This window comes from Orycteropus afer, unplaced genomic scaffold (assembly GCF_000298275.1).
Source record: "Orycteropus afer afer isolate SDZICR_OR568_19922 unplaced genomic scaffold, OryAfe1.0 scaffold00029, whole genome shotgun sequence".
In the NCBI taxonomy this organism is placed as follows: domain Eukaryota; kingdom Metazoa; phylum Chordata; class Mammalia; order Tubulidentata; family Orycteropodidae; genus Orycteropus; species Orycteropus afer.
In genome coordinates this window covers 10,788,489-10,794,909 of record NW_006921616.1, presented here as the reverse complement: position 1 = coordinate 10,794,909, position 6,421 = coordinate 10,788,489, and positions in this window count along the sequence as shown.

Sequence of the window (6,421 nt, the reverse complement as noted above, 5' to 3'; positions counted from 1 at the left end):
TGGGCTTTATGTGGCATTGTGACTCCTCCCTAGGTGTCTACTACCTGACAGTGCTGTCCCACACGTTAAAATACAGAGAAGGGCACAGGATTTGACTGACGTAGCATTCACCACATAACACAGCCACGGGGCACTGACTGTACTCGGGAAGAGAAAGCACAGTTAAGTCAGGACGTGGTTCAAGTTTTGTGGCTTCCTCTGAAGGTAAGAACCCTTGATGACAGATTTATTCTTCTCTACTAGAGATGACTAATCAATATGGAATTATTTGTATTCATGGAGAGGGTCATACAAACTGAGGACTTCTCAGACAACCGCGGAAAGACAATGTGTTAACTAGAAAGAACACTGGATTTGCCATCTGTTTAGCTATGTGGTCCTGGATAACTTCCTTTGTTTTAAAATATGTATTTGTTTTTAATGATACAGATTCTAAATGGAGTCGTGCACCTCCTTAAGAATCAACATAATGGCACAGCTTCTGCAAGTACCGTCCCTCAATCTCAGTACATTCCCCGGAGGAAGGATTGGCCGTCTTTCCAGGCATTTTGCTATTAATTTACATATACAGACATCATCTAAAATGCATGTGGTTTTGTTGTATTATGGTATTAAATTATATCTATTTGTTATGCAGTTGGCATGTTTTACTTAATAAGTTCCAGCAATCTTACAATCCCAGTCTAACCCATTTTTAAAAAGCTGCTAGATATTACTATTCCATAGCATGGCCAAATCAGTTGTTGTCAAGTCCGTTCTGAGTCATGGCAACGCCATGTGTGTCAGAGTAGAATTGTGCTTCTTAGGGCTTCAGTGGCTGTGATTTTTCAGAGGTAGATCACCAGGCCCACCTTCTGCCTCGGTGCTTGTGGGTGGATTCGAACTGCCAACCTTTCAGTTAGTAGCCAAGTTGCTTTAGGATTTGTGTCACCCAGGGACATGGTATGGCAGTACCACAGTTAATTTATCTGTTCTTATATTGATGATGTGAAAGTTCGGTGGACTTTTTTTTAGACTTAAAACCTATTTCCAAGAACTCCTGCTTCCTTGGGCACCTAGTATTTCTGTAGACTAGATGCCAAGAAATGGAACTGCCGGATAGAAGGGTAGTCACAAATGACATTTTAATCGAGACTCAGAAATGGGCAGGGCCCTTCACGGAGTCACGGTGTGGTGTGATGAGGGAACAGGTCCCTGCCTGCACCGGCTGCCGGGGTTCAATCTTCGCTCTGCCACTTACTGGCTTATCTTCCGCTGCATCTCTTTCTTTGCCTGTGAAACTAGTCACAGGAATGAAGTAAAACTATTCCGTTCAGTTGTTGTGAGAGAGAAGCGAGGCAGAAGGTAGAAAGCTCTTCTCCATAATATCAAACCATTATGTAAGTGCTTGCTGCTATTACTGACCTGGAGTCTAACTTCAGCAAAATTACAAAAAGAGTATCTTTCTTTTAAGTCAGTGCAGAACAAGAAAGGGGCCATGGAATTACTCATTGAAGCCTGAAAGCCCTCTAACGATGCCAAGTTTGATTTTGGCTAATCTGCCCCACAGATAGCTGGAGGCTGGTGGCTGTCAGCAGGAAACCTGCCCTCAGCTTGAAGAGGCTGGGGAGCCCTGGTGGCCCACAGCAGATAACGATTACTGGGCTCTTGTGAAGGTGCCAAGAAAGCCGGCAGTCAGAGCGCTTCCTTACCGGGGACTGGAGGGATCAGTTCTGATTACCCGGTCTAATCCGATGGCAACTGTTCTGGAATGTACCATCTGAGTTATTGTAGATTTGGAAACCACATCCATTGGCACTTCACACACAGCCCTGTGTCATCTATGGGAAAGCTACCCTCCTCAAAGATGAGCTGTGGAAATGGAGAAGGAGGGCAGCTGGGAGTCAGCCACCAGGCAGGGCGTGTCTACTCTGCGCTAACCCCCAGGCTGGGCACTTCACAGACATCATCACATATAATCCTCCCAGCGCACGAACCTACAGGGTTGGTGTTCTTAATTACCCGGAAGCTTAAGGAATTTAAGAGGGTTGACGTGACAAGCTTAATCTCCATGGCCTGCAAGTGGCAGAGCTGGGAGATGAGTCCAGGTTTGTTGGAACCCAGACTATGTCCTCTTCTTTGAATATGATTTTAGGGCTGTATGTGCAAATTAGAGGCAAGAAAATCAGCACATGAATAGATGCTCAAAATCATTAGTCATTAGTGAAATGCAAATTAAAACCACAACGAGATCGCGTTTCACACCTACTAGAATGGCTCTAATGAAAGAGACAGCCAGGCATTGGTGAGAATCTGGAAAACACCAAGGACAATCAGACGTTGCTGGTGGGAATGTCCAATGGTACGGTCACTCTGGAAAACACTCCGGCACTTTCTTAAAAAGTTAAACATAAAGTCTACCACATAGCCCAGCAAATTGCACTCCTAGGTATCTGCCCAAGAAGACAGAAAACACTGATTGACACAAAAAACTGTATCCAATGTTCTTAGCAGCAGGAGCTCTGGTGGCAAAGTGGTTAAAGCAATCAACTGCTAACCAAAAAGTGGGTGATTTGAGCCTACCAGCCGTCCTGCAAGAGAAAGATGAAGCAGTCTGCTTCCGTAAAATTTACAGCCTTGGAAACCCTATGGTTCTACTCTGTCCTATAGGGTCACTATGAGTGGGAATTGACTCTGTGGCAGTGGGTTTGGTTTTTGGTTCTTAGCAGTATTCAGAATAGCCAAAAACTGGAAACAACCTAAACACCCATCTACTGGTGACTGGCAGACAAGTGTGGTATTGCCAGACAGTGGAATACTGTTGCTGTTGTTGTTGTTGTTATGTGCCGTCGAGTCGGCCCCGACTCATAGCGACCCCTCCTTGGGTTTCCAGGGCAGTATCACTATGGAAGTAGGATTGCCCAACCTTCCTTCCGAGGAGTGGCTGGCGGGTTTGAACCACCAGCCTTCTGGTGAGCAGTCAAGTGCCTTAGGCACTATGCTACCACAGCTCCTAGTGGAATATTAGAGCAATAAAAAAGAAAGAACTACAGACACATGGCACAATATGGATGAAATGCAAAGCCATTATGCTCAGTTAAAGAAGCCAGGGACCAGACAACACATATTTTATGATTCCACTTACACGAATCATTCAAAACAGCCAAAGCTATGGAAACAGAAAGTTGATTAGTGGCTGCCAGACCAGGGGCACCAGGCAGGGGCATCCTTGTTCTTGAAAGACCTTTTCGGGATGATGAAAATGTTCTAAAACTGATCTATGCTAATAGATGCACATCTTGTAAATTTACTTGAAAAAAAAAAAGATTGAATACTTTGAAAGCATGAATTATGTAATATGCCTCAATCAACTTAGTTTTTAAAAAATAGAAACAAGAAGGAGGTAAACAGTTAATGGGCACCAATAGTATTTATGGCATCACTGATTGTGACAGTGAAGGACTGGGAGCAGCCTCAACGTCCATCATAGGAAGCTGGTTACAGTATGTGCACCACATAGAATCTTTTTTTTTTTTTTTTCTTAACAGCAATGGTCATGGAAAAGAATAAGGCAGTTCTGTACACATTGATATGGAATAATCCATGGACAATAAATATATTGTTCAGTGAAATAAACAAGGCATAGAAGAGGGTGCAGAGTATGTGATCACTTGCATGACACATGCAAAAAGTCTATTTCACATGTGCTTATTCATACAAAGAATGACTCTAAAAGAACACAAGAGTCTGATAACCTGGTTGCTCCTGGAGAGGAGGCCTGAGTGTCTGGGCTAAGGAGGGGACACCAATCGAGGACTGTGGTTGTCTCTACATATTCTTTTGAGTATTTTGAACTATCTGTGCTACCTGATGGAGCTCTGGTGGCGTAGTGCCTAAGGCATCTGACTGCTAACCAGAAGGCTGACAGTTCAAACCCACCAGTCACTCCTCGGAAGGAAGACTGGGCAATCTACTTCCATAGTGATACTGCCTCGGAAACCCAAGGAGGGTTTGAGTTGAAATTGACTCAACGGCAGTGAGTTTGGTTTTATGCCACCTAATAAACCATCATGAGGAGAGTGCAGGAAGGGCAATGCTTCCTTCTATTGTACATAGGTCACCATGACTCAGAGCTGACGTGATGGCAGCCAGCAACCACCTAATCAACAAACAAAAGTATTTTTAAATGTTAACATCCAGCATGTAGTATGATGGATGCAGAATTTACTTGCTGATCACTGTGGATTTGTTTTGATTTTTCTTCTTATTCTCCAGATATAATGGAGTCTTCCTCCCACTACAACCTCCTCTCCTCTCCTCTCCTCTGACATTTAAAATATGTGACAGTTTCCAATTCTGCAATGAAAGACTAAATATATATATATGTGTGTGTATGTGTCTGTGTGTGTGTATAGCTCGAGGCTTATTGAAACCTGGAAGAATGTAGTTCCTTCCCTGACTTTACAATTGTGAAAGCACCTGAAAAACAGAGAGGTTAAGTAACTTTTCCAAGGTCACATAGCTTATTAGTGCCAGAGTCCAGGATTCTTGATTCTGATTTCCAAGTTATTATATTGAAAGGGTACATTCCCCCGCCAATCTTATCCTTGTCCTCTCTCAGGGAAAGAATAAGGAAGAGAGGAAGGCTTATAATGTTAGAAATGAAGGCATACCTCATTATTATGCTTCATTTTACTGTACTCCTTAGATACTGCATTTCTTACAATTTGAGGGCTTGTGGCAACCCTGCATCAAGTGAGTCTATTGGTGCCATTTTTCCAACAGCATCTGCTTAGTTTGTGTCTCTGTGTTACATTTTGGTAATTCTCACAATATTTCAAACATCTTCCTAATGCTCTTACACACTTAATAGACTACAAAACCAAAAACCAAACTCACTGCTGTGGAGTCGGATCCTACTTATAGCGACCCCCCTTGGGTTTCCAAGGCGGTATCACTACGGAAATAGATTGCCCAATCTTCCTTCAGAGGAGTGGCTGGTAGGTTTGAACCACCAGCCTTCTGGTTAGTAGGCAAATGCCTTAGGCACTAGGCTACCAGAGCTCCTCAGTATAGCATAAACATAACTTTCATGTGCACTGGGAAACCAAAACACGTGTGACTCACTATATTGTGATGTTTGCTTTTTTGTGGCGGTCTGGTACCAAACCCAGAACATCTCCAAGGCATGCCTACACAGACTCACAATATTGCAGAGAGACCCACCTCCACGAGTGGTTAAAATCACTTTGGTTGAACCAGGGTCATGGCTGAGAACCCTGTGTTGCAGACGAAGTCTCCCTCTGGCTCCTCCTGCTCTTGTCTTCCAACAGAATGACCCGTTGCCCCGTCATGCTCCCCGCACCACTGGTTGCAGACCAGACCACTGTCATCCATTGGGTTTTCACTGAAGATTTTCAGAAATAGATCACCAGACCTTTCCTCCGAGCCCCTCTGAGTCTGAAAGCGCCACTGCAACTTGGTCAGCCTCAGACCAACACACAAGCCCCCACTGACAGATGCGTGGTAGTCACACATGAGAGGCACTGGCTGGGAATCAAACCTGGGTGCCCTACGTGGACGACAAGCCTTCTACCACTGAGCCACTACGGCCCCTCTTATCTCTCTTTGGAGAATGATTATTTTCAATGGGACCAAGAGGTGAGACCCCATGGAGTTTCAGGCACCACTGGGTATAGGGGAGGCCCTGGGAAATCTTAGATTCTCTATTGTCTCATGCCCTGCCCTGTAATCACCTAGAATAAAATCGATTCTGGGTGTCATGAATGAGCCCGGATTTATTGTGAAAGTCAGTTGTGGGGACCTGGGAAGCGTGGACCAGCTGTGTGGACCTCTGTCCTACGTTTATCTTCACCCTTCTGTCCAGCCTGCCCGTGTGTCATAGGAGGACTTGTCTTATTTTCTAAAGAAATTTTAAAATTGTTTTTTATTTAATCTTTTTTTTGTAAATAAGGTGTAGTTAGGAATAAGGAGCACCCCATTCAACGAAAAGAGCCTCTAGGGATAATACTGTGTTCAGGGGTTCATGACATTCTGATGCAGGAGAGTATTTTAACTGGTGTGGGTTAAATCTTTCAAGTGTGAACGCTGCCCATGGCTAATTTTATGACTAAGGGAAGAGATGGTATGGCTTTAGAGGCGTTTCTCTAAAATGTCTAAATCTCCTAAACTGAAAATTACTCTTGTTCCCCCCGTAACTCCACTCCACCTCTCACTCAGCTCATGCAGTCCTTCCTTGGATTGGATTGACCTCACTTGATCCTCCTTCCTGGGCTCTGATTGGAAAAAACTGACCAGTATTCTGAGCTCAGTGATTGGTTTACTAACCAGAGTCTAAACCAGTCAGCACACTGCATTCCTCAAAAGGCAGTCAGTGCAAAATCAGGTCTTTCAATCTCTCCTGAGTGAATGTGAAATATAA